Below are 22,905 nucleotides of genomic sequence, written 5' to 3' on the forward strand. Positions count from 1 at the left end.
CACTTTATATTTAAAAGACCAGCTTAACCCATTACAAAAAGAAAACATTTTTAGTGGAAAAATAGCCCCTGAGCTTGTGACAAAACAATAAAAGCCCAAGTTTTAGTCTGAAAATAAAATAAAAAGAACATTCAAGCAGCAGATCCCATTAAATTTCATAAAACGTGTTGTGAGCATGTTTTTGAGACAACAGCAGACAGATTGAAGTTATTTTTCTCTGTTTCTCCACATCGACACAGTTGCTGCCCTTTGGCTGTCTGTGGAAGAACGAGTCAGCCTGATCAATTCAGCAAAAAAAAAAAAAAACTTTCTGTGCCTCCTTGCACCCAAGGAGCTGATTCCCCGCTGAGAGGCAGCCACAGATTCTGCTCTCTAATAACAGCAGTGGTGACGCAGCACACAGCCTTGATTCCAGAGCGGCAAATCAGCGTGACAGCTACTTTAAGCTGCACATCACTGCTCCAGGCCCCCCTCCGTCACCGCCTGCCCTGTCCCATGCTACTGCGAGGGAATGTGGCGCGAATTAAAAATCTGTAGTACATGTCATGACTGAGCCACCCAGTTTGAGTGAGTCCCAGTCAGGGAGAGACGGTGGCGGGACTGTTGAAGTTAATGAATGTGCAAAGGCTGCTGGGAAAAATAGCCAGATTTTATGAAACTTTCAAGAGTCCAATTGTAAAATTGGGTCAGAGTAATTTATAACGAACAAAAAAAAGAGAGCAATTCATCACTGAAGCTTATGAGCAAAAGGCAACTATATATATAGTTCTAATAAAGACTTCATGAACTCAATTTAACTTTATTTATCGAGCACCTTTAAAATACAGATGCAGATCAAAACACTTTACTGAACAAAAAATAGATGATAAAAGAAGAAAAAAATCAGTTTTTAAGGCAGACTTCATTAAACAAGTTTTGCAAAACTTCTTAGAAACAAAAAATGCTTTTAAAATTAAAATAGTTTAATTTTATGCTGAGAAATGAAGAAGTTGTAGCCGTTTTGGTTAAACCTTGAACAATCGTTTGGCACCATCTCGCTTGATGTGTCAGAGCTCACAGGATGTGTTGGAAAGGACTCTCAGCTACTACCACATCACATTTTAGCTCGACATCTATACATTTGACTAAGTTAAAGACATTTTTTGTTGGCTAATGTTGATTAGCTGTGGCAGCCATCTTGATTTGAATTGAACACAAAAACTAATCAGTTCCAGATGTTCCAGACACCCAGAGTTTCATTAAAATCAGTTCAGTGGTTCAAAAGATTTATTTTAGTTTTGCTAACAGACAGATAAAGAGTCTAACACACACACACACACACACACACTTGAGCAAAAAAAACATCACCATTTCGCCCTTGGCCGTGGGCAATAAATATAATGTAGACGTAACAAATTTTAGCAGTATTGTTATTGACTTACCTTCAGTTTATTTATATTGTGTCAATTTTTACCAAACGTCTCTGGATATTATACACTCAAATAAATAAAAAAAATGGTAACTAAATAAATAATAATGATGCAACTCAGTACTTCTTGGGACATAAAAACATTTGCTTTGCTACATATTGTTCGTATAGCAGCTACATAATAAATCACAACTGAGTGAGTATAATAAATAATCTGAATAATCTGACTTTTTGAGAACTGTCACAATGTTTCCAGAAGTGCTGATGTGTTTTTTAGATGATTTTAGAGAAAACCATCAAGTATGTTTTGTTCAGGGAAGATATTATCTATCCAGACTCAAAAACAAAAAAACTGAGACAGAAATAAAAAACAAAACAAAAAAAGGACACACAATAAACTGATAATAATATTACTTCCACCCCTCACACACACACACACACAACACAAAACTCAAAAACACTACATCTGGTCAAGCTTATAATTTAAATGCTGGTGTTCTGAAGACACAATTGTCAACATTTATGAGATAAACACTGAGCTGAATTTTGAGAAGATTATCTCTAACTATAATAAGACAATTTATGGTAAATTAAATCAAAACTATTTCCCATGTGCAATAAATCCAAGTCAGATTGTGAACATTGCACAGCTGCATGTAGAAGTCATCCCTCACTGATCTGCTGCTGATGGTTTAAATCAGAAAACTAAACTCCCCCCTCACATGAGAACTCCTGACTCCGTATGAAGGTTCACAAGGTTTTTAAGCTGTCTTCAATTTGTTGGTGGAGGTTGTTTCTCAGCAGATCCCCCGTAAGTCTCCCAAAGAGATTCTCCCCACCTCCTCTCCAGCTCCCCCAGCCCCACACTCCTCTCACACAGAAGGAGTTCCATTAAAAATGTGGGGGAGCAGGAGGTAACTGGATAGCTGCAGGCTCATCAGAGTGGCTTGATATAATGAAGACCACATGGTTCAGTAGGTGGTGTGTGTGTGTGTGGGTTGCACACAAAAAAAAGTGAAATTTTGTACTTTGGGGAGACAAACTCCGCAGGGATGAATGTTTAGATAAGGTGAGCAGTATGGGAGTGAAACTGATGAGAAGTTTAAAAGAAACATCTTATGCGCTTACACAAAATGGAACCTGAAGGACCGTCCTTTTTAAACAAATCTTAATTAAAGAAAGAGTTGACTCCTCCTCACTCTGTTTTGGTATTAGATATTATTTGACAACTCTGCATGAAGGAGGGAAACGTGCAAATATATCCAACCTTCCATAGTTATAACTTCAGAATAAATCAGAATAAATGGCTTGTTTTATAGAAAATTGCCAAATATATTTGCTTGAAAGTTAAACACAAATGTTCATTTAAAAAAGAAAAGGAAAAATATAATTTAAACAAAGAGACTTGTGAATTATTTTTTAAGGACTGACATATTTCTCTTAAGGATTTTTGCATACCACCATGGTTATGATTTCTACCCACTTTATGATACTTAAGTTTTTTATTAGAATTAATAAGGAGCTTTGCAACAATTAACAGTGCTTAAGCCAATATCTCAGTTATATCCTAACTTTATCACAGGACCTTGTCTTAAGTTGTTACACAAACTAAAATTCAAAGCTTCAAAGTGACTTTAGTTACTGCAGATCAATGAAAATTTATCTTGAAAGTCAGACATGCTGCAGTTTGTACGGCATTGCTCACTTTTTAAATGTATTATATAACACACTTCACATTTTATTTAATAATTCTCAAGTGTTATCACTCTGAGCTGTCGAGCCAAGGTCAAATGGAATGTACATTCTTGTCTCTTCATTTTCTGACAACTTAATAAAACTCCTCGTAGACCTCAATCGTTTCAATGTGGCCTGTTTTACTGCCCCCATCACACCTGAGGCTTTTTCCAATGCATACATGATAAGGCCATTTCATGCAGCCGTCAGAGATAAAGTTCAGGGTTCGCTCCGTTTTTTCTTCTTCTTGTTTAAAGCTTTTGGGGAGAAGCTGTTACACGCAGAGGGGAAAGATAGAAAAACTTAGACTGTGGGATTAAAAAGTGTGTGTGCTCTTGTTTGTGTGTTTCATGAAGAATGTGTGATTTTGGCCCTGACTTATCTCTTTGTTTGTAGATTGTTTAAAGCAATTGTTGAGTAAAATGCAGAAACTTCAACATTACAGGAAAAGAAAACAGCTGGGATGTGAACAGAGGGTTCAACTTTAATCAAAGACAAGGTTTTTATTATCACTTAGCTGCTGAAGTCAAGAGGTGAAAATGTTTTTGCCCATGTCTATGATTGTTTGTATGTAGATTTTAATGAAACTCTAAAAATGTAATCACTGGATGTACATCTACAACTGATTCATTTTAGAGTTATAATTCAAGCTGGTCACCACAGCTAACTGATCTTAAGAGACAAAAATGGCTGTAAAGTTTGGTGCGGTAGTGGCTGAGCGTTATGTCCAACACATGCTCTGAGCTCTACACGATGTAACATATTTTTGCTTAAAACTTTGGCTTAAAATGTTTGCATCAACTGAGCAAAAAGATCTCATGAACCATTAGATTGATTTTAGTGAAACTCTCGAAAGTAATCATAGGATATACAACCCAATTAAAGATGGCCAACACAGCTAATTAACCTTCGCCAACACAAACGTTGCTATATTCTGTCAGTTTTACACACATTGAGCTGAACTTGGTGAGGTAGTATCTGAGAGTAATCCTCAATGCATCATCTGAGCACAAAAAACCTCACAAGATCCTTCAGTATCACACAGCTACCACAAGTCTCTGATTTAATCACCTTTGACATGATAGAAATGTGTCAATGTACAAACCAGACTGAACTTCTATTTTGTGACAAAACAGCTACAAATTAGGTACATTTTCTTCGAGCTGCTTAAAAAACATATGGTCTGCCACCGATGAGGTGTTGCCTCCTCATTTCCAACAACCAGCCGACTCTTTATCAGTTACTAACCCCTGCTGACCATACAGAACATCACCTCTGTTGGCTTCTTAGTGGTCTTGGTATTTAGCATAATGCTGACTGACAGGAACATTAAATCCATTTTGATAACCCATCCATCAACTCGTACCTCCTCCCTCTGCGCCATTTGTCACTCCTATCATAATTACCATTTATGCTAGATAAATTTATCTTTTAACTGGTCATGTTGATGAACTGAACAGCAATTCATCTGTAAAGTGTATGTTTAGATCACTACACTGTATGTATGTTTAGCTGAAGTAATAATCATTAAGCCTCCAGCCAATAATTAGATTCTAAAACATCAGAGAAAATAAGCTGTTACAGTAGAATCTTTAATACTAGACAATATATTTTAAAAAAAAGGTAGATGTGAACAATTTGGTTTTCCACTAATATTAAAACTAACAAGTTATGATGTCCAATTTTTAATTTAGCACAAAATGGCCTGCAGGGGGCTGATAAGGCTGTAATTACTTTAAGGGAATAAATTATTAAATCATCTAGATCTAAGATGTGTCATGAGAGAAAGGAGAAAGAACCTGAGTTCACAGAAGAAAGAACAGAACTCTTTAGGTATCGCTGCAAAAACACGGAACAAAAGATATAAAGCTGTTAAAATGGTAAAATAATAAAAACATGAGCACAGATAAATTAGAATTTTGCAACAAAACATGTAACATAATTTTATCTATTGTAATAAATATTTGATCTTGTACCATCAGATGGAAATTAGTCTAAATTTGGCACATTTATAGGTTGTGCTTATCTTCTACTCATGTTTCATTAATGTGCATTTTCCCTCTTTTTAAATGAATAAATTGAAACTCGAAAAATAAAGAAGGAAGAATAGATCACAGTGTTTTTACTCTGAGGGTAAAAAGACAATAGTGGAAACACAACAGCTGAGAAGCAAAATAATAAAAGACATTTTCCAGAAATACATACACACACACACACACAAATACACACAAAATTAAAAAAAAAGTTATTTTAATCAAGCACAAGAATGTAACAATTAAACAAAACAAAACAAAAAAAAACTACTTAAACAAGAAGCACTTGGAGAGTGCAAACCTGTCTTAAAAAAACAAAGAAAAGAATAGTTGGAGCTGGATCAACACCAAAAATTAATAACTTGTTTTTTTGCAACAATCCCAACATTTTCGTGAGAAATGTGTTCATTAGTTTATATGTAATCTTACAGATTACTGACAGACAAACCAATAAAGACTACTAAAAATATAACCTCCTTAACGGAGGTAACAAAGTCTACCACCGAAGCATTATAATAAACAAATACATATATATATATATATATATATATATATATACGTATACATATACATATACATATACATATACATATACATATACATATACATATAATACTGGAGCCCAAATGGGTTCCCAGAATTTAAAGCTGAAAGCGGAACAACATCCCCAAAGGCTGGTCCAAGTACAAGTTTTAAGTCACATAAATGAATAAATAAATGGGATATTACCCTTATTAAAATAGAACACAACAACAACAATAAAACAAAAACAAACAAACAAAAACCCCTGTTTTTTAAAGGTATCGCCTCTTGTTGATTCATAGTTCTTACCTTAGAGCTGTATATTCAAATATACAATTTTCTAATAAGTTTAGCTGTAATTAGTTCTTTGATGCCTGAAGGAACAACAACAACAAAAGGCAGAGACAGTTGGTCTGGTATTATAATATATGTTAATGCCAAAGGCCATAAAAGTTGCTTTTAAAACATTTTAATGGAGAGGAAACCTTAAAGGAATAAGCTTCCACTTGTTCTGCCTTACCTGAGCTAAAACAAACCCTTTCAAAATCACCAAACTCCTTTAAACACAAGATCTTACTAAGCATTCACGCCTAATTTCTAACAACAAAAATGATCATTTTATTCAGTGGTTTGATACTGCAAAATTTTGCTTTGACCCGATGCCAAGTATTGTACCTTGTGTCATGTTTTATTATCAATATTCTACATCTTAATGTATTTCTATGACTATTAAATGACTGATATTTGCTTTTCACTGTTAATAAAACTGTTTCACACTTTAAAACCAGAGGATTGATTTTAAATAAAAGAATTTTGGCAAATTATAAAATATATAATAATGTAATGTAACTAGTGAAACTGCAAAAATTCAAATAGTACAAAGTGGAAAAAAACCCACTTTACCTTCTTAAATAACAACAACAAAAAAATCTGTCAATATGTTGATACATATTGATAGATTACATCCAACCCTAAATTTCTTTAGATTCTTCAGTTTCTCTCGCTGACAACCAGCTTCTGATTGGTGTATTGAACAAATTTTTAAGTGGATGTTTTGCAGGCTTACTGTAGAAGTTGTGAATGAATTTTTAATGGTGTTGGGTTAAAACCCAACACAGACAGGGTTTGTTTTTGTTCTGTTTAGCCTGCTGGACATTTGCAGTCCACCATCATTGTAATGCATCTCAAGTTTGCTCTAAACTGGTTACAAGAGCGTGCAGCTTAACTGGAAGTGACAGTCAATTCCACCTTACCTCTGTTGTTTCATCTCTGTTCTGTCAACTATTAAAATTTAGGATAAACCTCAAGATCTTGTTGATCACAGACAGCTTGCTGCAAAGCCTTTCTCTCAGATCTATTTTTGATCTGATCTCATTGTCCCTTGTTTCACTTCAAGATCACTCAGATCCTCATCTCAGCCTTTTATTGATCCCCCCACTCCAACAACCTAGGCTATAATACTTTAGCTCTGAGTCTCTGGGATCATCTCTTCCATTCCAAATCTAAAAACCCACCTTCATAGGCAAGTCTTTTTATAGACTTCTATCCCATGTTGTATATTTCTGTTCAGTCTCCCTCTTAGAGTTCTGTTTCATCTCAGTTCCTCTTCAGCCAATTTTTATTTCTGTACTTGTGTGAGGGTGCAGCACATTTGAACCTCAGTCTGAGATTCTTTTTTTTCCTATATCATGTCTGTAGTTTGAGTATTTATAACCGTTTGAAAAACATGTTAGATATATTTATTTACACCTATACTTTCATTTTTTTCCCCAAGGTTTACATATGAAGCTTCCAAGGGCTAAAACTGAGAAAACGTCAATGTGGATAAAACTTTTGTTACAACTCGGACCTCTGTTTAAACCATTGTTTGTTTTGTTTTTCTTCAGTCAATCATCAGAATTATGTTTCTTTTAACATTAAAAGTCAGTAAATCTTGACGGTCATTTCTCACTGGAAAAAGGAAGCCAATTTTCTCTTCCAGCCTCAGTGAATTCTGAGTGTTTGCAACCAGGTGAGCAGCAAGCCATGCAGCCACATTTTGTGCAGCCAATTTTTGAAAATGACAGATAATTTTTGTGTGTTTACAAAATTGTATTTTAGGCTGTGCACAATATGTCATTGATTCCCACGGCCCACTTTGTTCACACCTCGGCAGCCACCTCCTTGCTTTTGGACCAGTTCTTTTTCACCTGCATGACTTTTTGAAAGAAAATTTGTTGCACAAATTTTATGAACAACTTTAAAATTCAAGCGACAAGATTGCACCAACTAGTCACCAGTCACTGACAGTTACTTACAGAGAGTATGGTGCAAATTTCTTAAATGAAATCAAGCACTTTGGCTTTTTATACAAACAAAATTTTAATCAGGGTAAATTTCCTGATTAATCTCTGATGCTTCAGCTGTTGATCTAAACTCTGTGTGATGCAGTGACTTCATGCAGTGTTGTGTTTTATCAGCTTGTTATTTGCTCTTTAATTGAATTCACCTGACACCACAGGTGTTAATCTGATGAAGAGGCTAAAATTACTGAAACAGTGGGGGTCTGAATGCTAAACACCCTTTGACACTTTCTCAAATGAAAATGCATGAAATGTACGAGAATAATCAATGGTGCACTCAAACCTAATGTGATAAGGACACTACACTGCGCCGGTGCGCCTCGGTCCATCTGAATTAGAGGAGTTAATCACTCGGAAGTATGGAAATTCATGTAAGGTGTTGAAGGTTACTTCACAAAGGTCTGACTGCAGATAGGTAATGAAGAAGACTAATCCAACTTTAAGATGTAATTCTGTGTGAATGTGTGTCTATGTTTCATATCAAAGTGAATGACGAAAAGCAGATTAAGGCCACACTGATAAAGAATCTGGTGTCTGTTTGTTGAATGTGCTGACAGCACTGAGACTGAGGAGCTTTGTGATTTTTGAGAACAAAATAAAACCTGACTAGAAGAACTGACAGGCCAGTAATAGAAAATCCTCAAGTTCCCACAAATCAGAAAAATGTGGATTTAAAACCATAGAATCCAAAGTGTATGTGTGCAAAATCTCTCACAAAAAAAAAAAAGAGTTTTGGTGCTTAAAAGGTATTTTTTTTAGTCTTGCTTTCATAGAGTTTGCTCAATGTTTGACATGTTTAATGACAACACCTTTAAGAATTTACTCCCAGTAACTGTCAGGGTTTCTGTCAACAACAACAAATCTGGTATACATAAAATAAAACTACACAGCAAAGTTGCACACAAACTTTCAGCCTGTGTCTGTTGTCATTAATCTATAATTTCTGAGGTAACACAGTTGAATATAAAAATGCTAAGACATACACTGCTACCCAGTGTTGACACTGAATATATAAATTAATACTGAGTCACATAATGATTTTTTTTCCATTTATTACTTTGGATAAGAAAATTACTTCACTCAAACCTCATTGTCTATAATCGTGTAAATTCAGAACCAACTGGTTAAATTATAGGTCTTTGAAATTAATAACTATTTCATTCAAATTCAAATAAAATCATTAATTGATAACTCACTTTTCTCAGTGACTCTTTCAGTCACAGTGTATGTTTGTTGAGACAACGGTTTCCATAAAGCTGCAGAGGCCAGTCTGCTTTAAATACGTTTTTATCAATATGTTAAGTATGTCTACATGTCCCAATAGGGTTCAGCAAATTGGAGTGACCAAAAAAGGAGGAAAAATAAATATATTTGTATTGCAGTTACAGTTGGGTAAAAGCCTCAGCCTATATTGTGTTTCGTGCCCAAATCAATGATTAGACAGCCAACCAGTCTGTCTTCAAGCACCCCCCCACGTCTGCGTGCACCGGTTGGATTCTACTACAGGGCTCTGCCGTACTGAAAGGTGCTTGTAGAATCAGCAAAGATGGCAGACGAACAGGAACAGCAGCCTCTTTCTTCTCCTGCAACTTCAAGCACAACTACCAGAGGCAGAAAAAGAATGATCCCGTGAAGAGCCGAGTTTGTTGTTCCCATTTATTCCTATAATAGTTTTCTTACTGGTAAGTCAGTCATTGCAGTTTAAAAAGCACTGCGATTGTTGAACAGCATTTAAAGGTCTTACAGGTGTGGAATGGGGAGGAGCTCTTAGGAAAGGGGGTGGGAATGATTGTTATGTTAGGATTCAAAATATACTTTCAGATATATTTGGGAATACACTGCACACTGCAGTGACTGCTGGCGAACAGGACTCGAGAGGGAGTCTCCAGAATGTTGCAAGGAAGTTGCGAGGATCTCAAGTTCCTTCCTTTAGTCACAGACGCTTGCAGCCTTGTTGCTTTAATTTTAAACATGTTCAAATAAATTTCTGTGTTGGGAGGGCAGGATATACTGTGGCTCTAACAGCTCCAAAAGGCTTTTTCTCCATTTTAGCCATGGGTTGTTTTTTTTCTATCAAATCCCCTAAAAGTGCAGAGTGTGCACATCCAAACTCTAACTGACTTGCAGTCAACAGTAAATACATCTAGACATCAGCATTTTTTCAGCTTAGATTGTATCAGAAGTAAGTCTGAATTTATAACTGGGATTTATCGAAAAAAGGTTGATGGATGTTGGCCAGCAGCTGCATTGGCATCCTTCAAAAATTTGGGGGCAAATATAGTTCATTTAATAAGCAGGGCGCTGCTGCTTTTCAGTAACACAATGCTCTGCAAACCTGGCCACCCCAATTATTGCTCTTAAACAACTAATTCAAAGTGCCTAAACAAAACAACTGCTGTGAAAACAAACACATATTAAAAGGTATGAGGTGGTGAAACATGATCCAGGACTCTAAACTAAAGTGTACTCCAAATATTTATGGTGGAACTCTTGATAAGCATCCACATTCAATACAAAATCAACTTTATACCAAAAAACAATCACTTTTTTCTAATGTATGAACTAAAAGATTTTCAGAAAAAAAAATATGTCTCTTCAATGTTTGTGATGAATATCTAAAATGTTGTATCAGGAACATGGATGGAGCATTTTATGAATTAAAAGCTTCTCAAAGTGTTTTTATTGACCTCGATAAATTTTGATCTTGTCCGTTTGTGCACCTAGCTGACCCTTTGTGGTCACTGACAGATACATTATTACTGAAGTACCTTTTAGACCAGGTCTCTTCATGTGTTAGCTTTCCATTTGTTTAACAGATGCAAAGCCCTTCAGCATAAAAACTGGGCCTTTCATTGAGTTTTTAAATCATCATTAAAGCAGCTCTCTTTGATCACTGAGACAGGCTTTTAGGGAGCCACTTTCACAGTCAGAAATGACCAAGTGTGCATTTTTAAACTAAATTAAAATTGCTAATGTCTCTTAAATAAGAAAGTTATTTGATACAAGTTTATTGTTTTTGAACCTCAACTTTTAACAGACATAACCTAATTTATTTTTCCCTATAAAATGAAGGAAGACTTAATTGTGCTGTGCAATAAAAACCCTTAAATCTCCTTTTTTGAGCAGGAGAAACTGATGGCAGTTCGGAACTTGAATCTTGTAATGCTAAGAGCAGATAAAAGATTAAAAACTCAACATTATTTTAGTTCACAAACATCTTTTTGCCATTTTGATTTTCAGCATTTTGAATCAGCTGTAAATACACGCAGCAAACAAAACAAAACAAAGAAACTCTTGACACTGACTCCCTGAAGTGGAAACAATAATAAAAAAAAAAACTGATGTTCATTGTTTTCCAGTTATGGACAATAATTGTGTAGCTGTTGATAAAAACAAGAACTTTTTCATCATTTTTATTTTAGTATGTTGTGAGCATTATATTTGACCTGCTCATTTTTACTCCTTTTAACCACAGAGGAAGTTTGACTTTTACCAACCTTTTCCTTTTAGCAATGCACTCATTTGATGGGAATTAAAAGAAACATTAGTTGTGGGGGTCATTAAACAATGAGAACTTAATCTTTTGAAAATATTCATTTGGCCAACATGTGCTCTGAGAAATGTCCTCCATTTTGAAAACAAAAACATCAATCTTACTCAACCAATTCAGCCTGTTTGATAAAAAATGTCAAACTTTAAATTTCTGAGACCTTTTGGTTTGATTATGGTACAAGACAAAGACACTCGATACAGACAAAAATCATTTTGGCTTTGTGTTTGTACGTTTATATTCATGGGTCTGTGTGTCACCAAAGTATTTAATAAATCACTGAATGAATTTTAAGGACACTTGTAGAATGTAGTCATGAACTGGAAGTTTTGGAAAACCGATTCAAGATGGTTGGGACAGTTAAACGACTTTTAAAAACACAAACATGACAATAACTCAAATAATTCTACAGATATTGAGATAAAATTTAAGGTAGTAGCAGCTGAGAGCCATCCTTAAAACATACTTTGAGAGTGAGATTTTGTGATATTGCATGACATCGTTGAAAGCAGTTTGACCAAAAACCAACATGATCCAAAAATAATGCTATTAGTTTCAAACTCTGGCATGAAAGGTGGTGGTAAAGTGCTTTTCTTCCATGAATGTTGGATTTTTAATATTTCAAAATTTGTAGTTATTTTTGGCCTGCAAATTGTTTTGGTAATAGAAGGGTCTGTTATCACATCCCAATTACTTAAAGTCTGGATTTGTTGACAAACTTGTTTAAAAGGTTTGACACCTTCATACAATGTGGAACGGTTTCTCGGTTGTTTATGAAATAAAACTCTGAATCAAATACTCAAATAAGTTATAGAAAGTCAGTTTAATGATGCTGATGATCTCAGACAACAAAGAAATCTTCTCCAGTCACACCTGCGGTCAAAAACAGAGTCCAACTGTGTAATGATTGATTAATTAGATACCCAGAATTAATTTATACTATTGTAGTTTATATTCTGAGACATTTAATAGTCAGAAATGATAAACAAGAACATATTGGTTTGATTAAAGATTTTGGATCTTGGCATACTTTGCCCCTGAGGGAATTTTGCCTCCCTGTCCCAGGCCCTCATCACGTCCTCCTGGATGACAGCAGCCATTACAATCCCAGAGAGAGCGGCTGGAAGAAAGCACCGCAGAGACCAAGAAAGAGATTAAAGGGACGGGAGAGTGAAGACGACAGGGAGAGAAGAAGAGGAACGGGTTGACAGGAGGATGGGGTGATGGGGTGATGACTGCCAACAGGACAAAAAGCTTTGTATACAGAAAATGATTTTAGTCTTGTAGGAGCTTGACTTTGGCTTTGCACAAACATATGCACAGATGGAAGTTTGCCAACTAGGTAATCAACATTAGCTGACACAAAAAAAGCTACAACTCAGACAATTTTACAGATATTGAGCTCAAACTTGATGTGGTAGTAGCTGAGAGGTATTCACACCACATCTCGTGATGTTGCATAAGATTGTGCACAACCTTATCTTTAAGGTTTGACCAAAATAGCTACAGCTTGGTCATTTTTTGTCCTCAGATGATCTTAGTCTAAAAATCTGGTCTAAAAGGCAGCGGGCAATATTCATTCTTTCAAGGAAAGCCAGGTCTTTAACTTAAATTCTGCACTGAAGGAGATTTACAGCTTGAAACAGAAGTTTTATGTTTGTTAGCAGGAGGAGTTGTTTTTTCGTGTTTCTCTGCTGTAAAAAGGGAACAGAGCATTATCTGATACTGTATGCAGTATTGAGCTGAGGCAGCTGTAGCTGCTAGCGCCCTTCAATAGCTCTAACTCAATTATTTTCTCACCTAATACAATTTTTCTGCTCTTTCATTTGATTAGCAGCGCTGTGTGTGTAATCCTTCTTCATCCCGCATGTCGGCTGATCATTTACTTCTGTCTGTGTGGAATGTTTCTGAAAGGTCACAGTGCCTTTGTGAAGGATAGAGGGGATCAACAGAGGCTGCACCCATGTTTATACACTGATCCTTATCTCATGCATCAGATTGTGGTATGTGTGTGTGAAATTATGGGTGATTAATGGTCTTTGTTTGCAGCTGTACATTTGAGGCAACAGTGTTTGCTCCTCTGTCCTCTCACCTTCACCAGCACAGTGTGTGTGTGTGCGTGTGTGTGTCTCGGTGTTTGTGGATTACTTGTGTGCAAATGCAAAAATAGTTCAGCATGGATTTACTCGGAGTCACATCAGCCAGTGGACAAGCCTCCTATTGCTCCACCTGCCTTTTTCTTCCACTAATCACAGCTTATTGATCACATGTCTGCTTCATCAATATTTGTTATGCGTGGCATTTCTATCTTCTGTCAACATCTCAAGCCATGGAAAATAATTCCACAGAGGACGCATCCTCCAGGAAACGGATTATTTGTCCAAACAGCAGGTGACATTAAGAGAGTAAATTTGTATAAGGAATCATTCCCCTCTTCTGCAGCTCAGGCAATATGTTTGCCTCGAGGCCGACTTTTTAATATCTGCAGCAACACTGAAATGTGGTTATAAAAATACAAGCAATGATTTTATGACATTATTCAACATGCTTTATTAACATTCTGCTGGGAGGGTGTGCTTTGCCTGTGACTCAAACAGCCATTTGAGAGGCAAAGGGAGGGATGAAGTCAGAAACTTCATTTGGCAAAAGAGGCAAACAGAGATGAGCGGAAAGAGAAAAGCCTGAGTGAGGATAGTTGAAATGCTGTCCTGAGGGAAAGTCATTTAAGTTTGTTCTCTGCCACAGATTCATCTCAGAGCAGTTCTGTACGGGGAGCAAAGGAAAAATAATTAATTCACAAACCTTTAACTACTGCAGCTTTTTGGCTGTGATTCAAAATGATTTAGTTTTAGTTTATGAATCCAAAACATGTGCGAAATGTGAACAAAGTTAAAAGTTTGTGTCTCAAAAGCAGGTTCGATGTGGGATCAGTGTGGGCAGCAAAATAATGTGCTCAGCAAGCCATGCACACAAATATAAGCTATGATGTTCAAAAAACTGGCTGCTCAAAACACGGTCACACGACCAGCCGGTCACTTGTTCACAAACACTCAGGATTTTATGAAAATGTAATGAAAATTCACCTATTTTTCACAGTTTTGAATCCCAAACTAACCACCAACTGATGCAGCACAGAGAGATAACCCTTACCAAATTAAGAGTCCATATACAGGCACTGGGTCTCAAATAGAAATAAAATTTGGTTTAGGCTTATTTCATATGGTTGATGGAAAATGACATTTGAGTCCCACAAGTTTATAACTAGCATATAAAATGTTTTACTCTGGGATTTTCAGCAAAACCCAAAACTCATTTTAGCTGTAGAGAGTGTCAATTTATGGTTCAGTAAGTTTAAATGATGTGCTCTCAGAATAAATCAGGCTTCTCATTTGTATTATTTATCCTCAAGACTGTGTCTGCTTGTGCTCCTGTTTGCTTCAGAGATGTTGTGTTTTGGAAAAAATATATAAGATTAAAATGAGCATTCCTTATTGCCAAACTGTTATACAGTGAATTGATGGTGCATACTTTCAGAAATAAAGTAAAAAAATAAAAGGCAAAGGTGTCATAAGGCTACTGAATGTAATATATATCTTTTAAAATAGCAAAACAAGAAAGAAAATGAAAATGAAGCAAGGAAAATGTTAACATTTTTCCCTAAATAACTGCAAAAAGTATTTTTTAAATCTTGCTATTAATACGTAATCTTTAACTTTTTTGGTTTTGTGTATCCTTGTTAAAAATATCCATAGAAAACAATCAAACTCACCACAGCCAAGTCGCTAATATTAGACTCATAAACCCTGGAAGTTGTCAAAATGCTCTAATGAAAACTAACCTCACTTGTTTCTCCGACAGATTTACACATTTTGTTTCCCCACAGGTTGAACAAACAAAACCAATTTTCATCTTCGGTTTTCCATGGATAAGTTTTTACCCAGTAACAACAACAAAAACAACAAAAAAACAAATCCTTAATGATGAGTAATTGCATCAAAAACTCATATCAGTTTTCCCCCAAATGAGTCAACAAAGCAAATCTCCTGAATAACAAATGGCGACATGCCACTAATCGTTAAGCTATTATAAGCGGATGGGCTAATTACTGTACATCTGCAGAGAGCAGGGGAGGTTGCAGTTACTGCAGATGATTTCCCACTGCTGTTGGTCTAGCTAATGGCAACCTGCGCCACAGCAGCCCCAACTTTGGTGCTCATTTAATCTTCTGATGAAGTGCTGCTTGACCTGCGCTTGGAAAAGAAGAATAGGAAACATAACTTTTGTAATTTTCCGTGTTATTGTGCTGCTCAGTTTGAACCCTGGCAGTGTGAGATAAATTCATGAGTGTCAAACTGTGCAGTAAGTGAGAGGCTCATCAGTAATGTAATACAGAACAGATGCCATAAATTTACACTGCAAACATTTAGCTAATGATTTTACTCAGCGTATACAAAACGACTGAGCAGGAGTGATGTTCCCCTCAGCAGCAGCTGTCCTGCTGTGAACCAGATAACAGTTCAGTTTCAAAATAATTTACAGATTAGTGACGTTCGACTCACAGATCTTAGCAAATCTAACATGTTTAACATGTTCATTTAACACATTTAATTTTTAAATCTAAAATTGTTTAGAAATAACTGAAACTGTAGAATCTTTGAAGTAGAATTCTGTGCAGAATAAGCAGTCACTATCTTACCTGCATCGTATCTCATTTTGGAGAATCGAGGGGAAATTTTCATGAGATTTAAAATTTAATTTCAAGCTAACAGCAGGGCCTCATAAGTAGTGAATTTACATAATCAAAAAACAGCTCATTCTGATCACTGTCTCCTGCAGGTAAGATACTGACTGCTCATAACTGCTCCACATCAGTAACAAACTTTAAAAGATTATTAATTGTGTCAAAGAGTCATAAACAAATACTTGCTTAGTGGTTAGTTAGTGGTTCCCAAAGTCAGGGTTGGGACCCCACTGTGGGTCATGAAACATCAAGTTTGACTGTTTTCAGTTTGTACTTGTTTAAAAGTGCTAATAGAAATATTTATCAGCCAACAAAACGGAGGGACACAAACCTCTGCCACTGTTAATTTGCAGGTTGGAAGTTGAAAAGTTTGGTAAGCACCGGTTTAGGTTGAACAACACTAATTATTTAATCAAATTCACCTTATTTATCTTCACTTGAAGGAAACAACATAAGAAAATCAAACTTGCCTATTTTTTTTATTAATTAGTCAGTCAAATGAGTCAACACAGTTAATGTCTCTAATTCACTTTGGTTAATATGCTGACCAAGAAATAACATCAAACATTTTATTTTGAAGGCTATTCTATGCCAAATACAGAGACTTTATGAACATTACCACATTTACGTCAGAACACCTGTGTGGTTTTGGATGTCACTGTACCGAACATGATTGTGATAGTCTTGTAAAAAAATTTCCCGTTATCAGCTGACATCATCTTGTTTCGCAGCAGGAGACTCAGCTGTTTACAGCAGCAGCTACTGATGCTGAACTGAGAGACCTTCAGTCTTTTTGCCACAGGGTGAGTTACATAACCCCCAGCTCTCCCCCTGGAATAAATCAAATTATTTAAATAAAAGGATAACTTATTCCTCTGAATGTCACAAGTTAATACCATGTGCATATGTTTACAGTGAACAGAAAAAGGAAAAGTTAGACACAAAGTTATATAAGTCCACCAGTGCACTTTTGTATGACAGAAGAGTAATGAAGTGATAAAATGTTGAAGAAAGGTAAATACAGTGTCTGTTGAATAATAGAGGGCAGCTACTCTGTTTGATCAGCAAAACCCAGGGTGGAAAATATCTGACTCAAAAAGTGCAGAAGAGATGTCATGAATCTATTTACATGGTTGTCTGTTTGCTTGTTTTACTCCCTTTTTTCTTTTCTTTAAATTAGTTTGTCAAAAATGCCCACAAGAATGTGACATTATAATAAAAAGCTCCTCTACAGTTTTGCCCAACATTTGGAAAAGAGTTAGAATAAGAAGTGTCATCGTGCTGAGGTGACTCGTGGGAATGTGTGACTTTGTAATTAAAAGTACAATGAATTGATTCATAAACCCCGTCCTTCTGTCAGGGGAACATCCAGGCACTCTGCGAAAGCTTTAATTTAAAAATCAAAATACTGTAGATTACACGCCGCTGTAATTGCTCTATCCAAGAAAATGTTGGCTCTGCACTTCACTTTGACCTGTTTCATTAAAAAAGGTGCCTCTGCATTAAATGTTGAACGTAAAAATATATAGGAAAAAAAAGGAGCAGGCTTTTTAAATGTCCCCAATTTAAGCTCCTGCGCTGCGAGCTACACCCAGTTGAGGAAGGATTAGAACTTTCTGCAAATGAGTGCAAAAAGAAGCGCGCAATCTGCTCTTTTATTTCCACGTACTGCACCCAGAAAGTGGGCACTTTCTGAAGATAAGAGTGATATTTGAAAGGAGCTGACAGAGTGGGAGATGTGATTTGATGCACTGATCAGTCAGCTCTGATCACACTTCTTCAATCAGTGTCAAACTCCTTAGTTTCATTGTCTTCACATCAGCAGACATGACAACGCGTACGCATGATCACACAGACAGTTTGAATCTCCTCTCCTGGGTTGACTTGAAATTTATTTCTTAACTTGAAATGTAAGAGATGACAAATGAAGCAGAGATTAAACCTTAACAGTGATCTTGTTTTTTTTATTGTATGTCTGTTTGTTCTGGAAGAACTTTTTCTCAGTTTTTCCTGAGTCTCCTACATTACTTAAAATGAAGTGTTTATCTTAATGAACTGGGAAAATAAGACAGGGTCCATGTGATCTACAGACTGAAGCTTTGGTCTTTTGGTCTGTTATCCATATTTATTTGCCTTGAATCATTATGTTTTTTTAAATAAAAGTGTACATGATGTGATGGAAAAGCCAGTTGAAATACTTTTCTGTTCATATTTTATTTCTTCTTTAATGTGCTGTTTACTCCCTCCTTACATTTGGTACAATACTTTGATCTTGCAGATATATTTATGTTCAAACTAATCACTGCACTTGTATTCTGAGATTCTAAAGGTTTAAAGGATTGTACATAAAGCATTCATAAAAGATTTATAGAAAAACAACCCTAGCTGTTCATGCTTTAATAGCCTTATCTAATCTCACATCAATCAGTCAAACTTTATTTATAAAGCACCTTTAATACACAAAGTGCTTTACACCAGATCAAAACAAAATATAGAAGAAAAACAACAAACAAGCAAACAAACAAACTAAACACACACAAACTAGAAAAGTAAATGGTAACTTAAATGACTCAGGAGTGAAGGAAGTGTGGAAACACAGTTTCACTAATGAGGAAACACCTGAGGTAGGTTTAACAAAAGATACATTTAAAAAAAAAATCATAAAAACATGAATTCTAAAATCAAAATACAATTAATGAAAACTGAGCAAATAAATGTAAATGTGAGTTAAAATAAAATAAAGTTTTTTTTCCTTTTACATAAGAGTATAAAATCAAATTACACTGAGAAATAAGTAGAAATAATTCAATTCAAAGTCAAACCAGAAGCACGGTAAAACTAAAAGATTAAATTAATACAGGGCTTGCTAAATTGTTGGAATAACTAAAATAAGTTAAAGCCAGACTGAACGGGTAAGTCTTGAATTTGCTTTTACAAACATCAACACTCTCAGTCGTCCTCAAGTGTACAGGAAGGATGTTCCCCAGGTGAGGACCATGAGAAGAAGATGAAGATGGTTTTGGTTCCAACTTTTGGGACAATCAGAAGAACTTTAGAAAACATGAGGGATCAGGAGGACTTCTAAGATAAACCAAGTCTGATAAACATAAGGCCATAAACAGCCTTAAATAACTTTAAAGAACCAAACGTCATGAAGTTTCTTACAGTTAATAATTTGGATGTTCACCAATTGGATAGGAGAAGGCATAAAAAGCAAGCAGATGATTAGATGTATGCTTCATTAGTTTGTCTCTGACCTGAGCAAACTTCTAATCTGGAGCAGGAGCTGCCATTATTAACACCGAACCCAAATACAATCTGTGGTCAACAAATACATGGCTGCCAGTTTAGGATATTATAGGCCTGATGAATATTTTTCCAGCTTTTTTTAACCTTAAAGTCTAAGAAAAAAAAGTTTTGCAAAGTAAATATTTTTGACTTATTGCCAAGCATCATACTAATGACTGACTGGGGATTTAATGGTCTCATCAGAAGTAGCTGAAATGTATCAAATGAAAATGAGATGCAAATGTACCAGAAATTTTCTAAACAATTTTGTCCTTGGAACACAAGTCTTTTACAACATAGGTAAAATCTTTACTTACAAGGACAATCATGTCTGTATTAATGTAGACGCAAGAAAAATCATGTATGAACCTCAAAGAAGCCGTTTGAGGGAATTCAAGAATGAAATAAAAACAGTTTGTCTTTGTCTGTGGCTGTGTGTGCATACATGTGTTTGGATGAGTGTGTTTATGTGCACTTGGCTAATTTGCTGCCTGCATGTGATGCCAATGACAGGGGCCATAACCCTGGGCCCCAAACCACTTCCAGCAGCTGAGGCAGTGCCAGGGGGACGGAGGCACCAGCTGGAGGTAGCGGATGGTAGAAATACCCTTCAAAGTTGGAGTGATGAAACAGCCAAGCAAAACCTCTCAACACTTTGTCTTTGTGCTTCTCATTATGTCTCATCTCTCAGCTGTGCAGATGGGGAGGATATGCAATGAACATCACTCACTCTAAAAGCAAATGAGTGTGAATTTAAAGGCTGCCTGTCAGATGGTCGATCTCATGTCTGTAATCACTTCTCACTGAGCTACTGTATGGAAAGCTTTCTGCGACGGCTGTGTCCAAGAAGGAACAAACATTTCCCCAGTTCCTGGCTTATTTTTATCACATGGGGCCAGGTTGTGCAGGTCTCTAACAGTCTGGGCAAACAATGCAGCAAGATGGAGGACCGTTTTTGTCTGTTTGTCAGTTTTATTTTCAGGAAGCGAAGCTCTAAAGAGAAATTATGTTTAACAGTTTGTATACAGTGGTGTTGTATTCAGTGGCAAAAACAACAAAAAGCAAAATCATTGCAGACAACTTTAGTGCCTGTTTTACATTAGTACTGCTGTTGTTGTAGACAGAAATGTAGTCGTTCTTTGGAAGGTTAATTCGATCATAGTATTAAATCTAAAGCAAACTGCTGAGATTTCAGTGACTACAAAATATTAGTTCAATAGGACAAAACATCCTGAAGTTGTTACATGATCATATGAAGTAAACAAAACAGCAATTTGTAGAGAAATGGTAAAAGTATGTGTAAAGCCAGTTTCTTACTGTTATTATGGTAGCTGTAATAAATGCAAAAACACAAAAATGCCAATTTTCCATTTGTCCTTTCTGAAGATCAAAGAAAGAAAGACTTTTTTTTAAAGTATGGTGACCTAATTTAAATTTCAAAACACTTTAACCTGTGAAAAAAAATCATTAGTATTAAATCAAGTGTGTCTCTAAATAAGGCCAAATGTTGTCAAAGTGACGACCAATTTTTTTTTCTAGTTTTCCCTAACTTTCAACTGTAATTTGCATCAAGTGGATTAATGAATAACACCTATACATTTGCAGGGTACTTTACTGCACAGTATAGTAATGAAACTGTATTCTGCAATAATTAAGGTGGACATTAAACAAAAAGATTCTACACCTTATTTAATAAAACAAATAAAGCTCTGTGCCCTACTATGAATCAGTGTTATGTTCTGTTGCTTAAGTGAGTCTAAAAGAATTATAATCTAGGTTGTAGCTTCTATATAAATAATATAACAGGATAAGCTGCAGGCAAAGCCGGTGACTCATCTTTTTTCAAGACAATATACAGAGAATTTGTTGGCTGAACCAAAATAGAGGTCACCCTGAAACCATGGAAGCTGTCTTGACTTTGTCAGGTTTATGGCACCTGAGGCTGAGGTGAGTACTCACAGCATGAAGAAACTGAGTCAAAAAGAACAAAAAAAAAAGACCGTGCAGAGAGAAGGGAAGAGACACCATTAAATTCCAAGGTGAAATGGGAGAAACAGCAGATAGGCAGCATGTGTCCCGGTCATCAGGCCTCGACATCCAAACAGCCGCCGACTCTGTTTCAGAGCAACAATCGATTAGCTGACGCACACACAACGTGCCACGACTGGCAAAGGTTGCTGTTCATGTTCACTTCTTCTCCCGGTCTTGAAAATTGGATTTGCATTTCGGGGAGACAATAGTTTCCTGTGTGTGTGAGATGTGTGTAATGTGTTTGATCAGACGGTGAGCTCGTTGCTGGAGTAACCGTCCTGTTGCACAGCAGTGTCTCGGTGGAATGTTAGAAGATGTCACCGTATGCCTCTTTTCTTTGCATTCGCTCTTCACCCAACCATAAAAGCACTTTAATGTCATTTCATTAAAGTGAACTAAGCCAACAGACTGTCACAGCCTTGCATTATCTCTATGATAATTTAAAACTAGCGGAGCAGTGCAACGTGACAGTTTAAAATCACAGAGGCTTCTCGGGAATACAGAAATCGGATTAATTTTCTACAATGATTTTTCCTTTAAGTTAAGAATTTCTTCGTTTTGCTCCTCCTTCCTAAGAGGAAAAAGCGGACGAAGTGATGCAAAGTGAAACTTCCTCATTCATCCAGAAACCGTATCCAAACCGTGGAATGAGATTTAAAGATCTAAGCAATTAAACACAAAGATAGGCGGTCTTTTTTTTTTTTTTACGCCTTTGACCAAATCCCTCACATTTGTCTTAGTGGTTGCTTAGTAACCATAATCCGTGCTTAGTGCACACCTGGAAGGAGATGTTTGGAATATTTTTGTGGTTAAAAATGGACAGGAAATAAGGCAATGTGTTAGACAGTGCTGAGAAGCACACAAAATAAGAAAGTGGAAAGTCAGATTAAGAGTTTGTGAGTTTCTTCCACCACCTGGGAAGGCATTACTGAAAAAAAGACAATTAATTCTGTTGCACTCATTTTTACCATTTTGTTTTTTTATTTGAGGGATTTGTCTTTTAGCCATAATTAGACAATATTCTACGTTGCTTGGAAAAGCTTTTCTTTCCAAGGAAGGTAGGTAGGTAGGTACATTTATTTATATAGCACTTTTCAGCACGAGGCGACTCAAAGTGCTTTACAACACAGAACAAAATTACAGACAAAGTTACAGAAACAAACTTACAGAAAGGTTCAAGATACAATGATAACTAATTGTCTAAATAAGCTAAGCTAAACTAAACAGATCTAAGCATGACTAAATGTACAGAACTA

At 36.1% G+C, this 22,905-nt stretch overlaps 1 long non-coding RNA gene across 1 annotated transcript in view; it reads right to left on the reverse strand.

Annotated features, from left to right (window-relative positions):
• Positions 1-12,638: 12,638 nt before the first annotated feature.
• LOC112450976 overlaps positions 12,639-22,905 on the reverse strand; it is a 37,975-nt gene continuing 27,708 nt past the window's right edge. Inside the window, exon 3 of the long non-coding RNA XR_003039705.2 lies at positions 12,639-12,709. This is a non-coding gene — a long non-coding RNA (uncharacterized LOC112450976). The remainder of the gene's footprint in view (positions 12,710-22,905) is intronic.

Source organism: Kryptolebias marmoratus, linkage group LG16, assembly GCF_001649575.2.
Source record: "Kryptolebias marmoratus isolate JLee-2015 linkage group LG16, ASM164957v2, whole genome shotgun sequence".
NCBI classification, from domain to species: domain Eukaryota; kingdom Metazoa; phylum Chordata; class Actinopteri; order Cyprinodontiformes; family Rivulidae; genus Kryptolebias; species Kryptolebias marmoratus.